Source organism: Penaeus monodon, chromosome 15 (assembly GCF_015228065.2).
Source record: "Penaeus monodon isolate SGIC_2016 chromosome 15, NSTDA_Pmon_1, whole genome shotgun sequence".
Taxonomy (NCBI): domain Eukaryota; kingdom Metazoa; phylum Arthropoda; class Malacostraca; order Decapoda; family Penaeidae; genus Penaeus; species Penaeus monodon.
The window spans coordinates 6318132-6319100 of NC_051400.1; positions in this window are offsets into that span (position 1 = coordinate 6318132).

Sequence of the window (969 nt, forward strand, 5' to 3'; positions counted from 1 at the left end):
TCAACAATATTACGAACTTGATCAACTGAACCAGTGATGATCAATACAGGAAAAATGTTTTGGTTTATAACCGCGAAAACATCAGCCAAGCACACAATATCAACAAATTCGAAAAAATTATCTATACAGATTTTATATTATTATCATCTGCTGAACCGAGCTAGCATTTTGCATATCTGTTCACCACAAAAATCCAACTATTTAACCATAAACATTGCCAATATGCAATAATTTACAAATGATGATGCTGATACTGACTTCCAAAATTCTTTTTAGCAATACCTTTACATGCTACAGTTCGGATTTTAGATTTTTTTTTCATGATAACTTTACATCGAACTCTAAGCAAAATAATGTATCGACACAGCTACAGATTTGCTAAAAATTTTCACAATGAAATGTTTACAGATCATCTATTGCTAGAATAGTGGATTTGCTATTGAGCTTCTACTCCTACAAATACGTGTTGCCATTTATATAATATGGCATGAATACCATGATTTATGATGTCATTCATTTTCATCCATACCTTCTTAGAAGAATAAATGTGCAAAAACGTAATTTCTAAACCAGAAGCTTCACTGTAAATAGAACCACAGCCTCGAACCCCTGCCTCATGAAGCACCGAAGCAGTTGGCAAAGAAGTCTTGTTCTTAGTTCTTTGTTTACCTCCTTAGTAAACAGATCACAGTCTTCCGTCTTGGATAATGGAATGAATCGAGATCAAAAGTTCTTTTTTTCGAGTTAAAGAAGGTCGAGAAAGTGAGTCGTAATGTAAGATTTTTTTTACTTTGTGGATTAAGCCAAAGTGCTGAAGATGAAAGCGTATAGAAAAAAATACTGTGTTTTAGATAATTGCGCTGTTCAAAGAAGTTGAAAGAAAAGGTTCATATGATGATAAAATATTTGCCAAATATTCAAACCAGAAACAAAGAGAGTGGATTTAGTTATTATTGAAACACACTCACG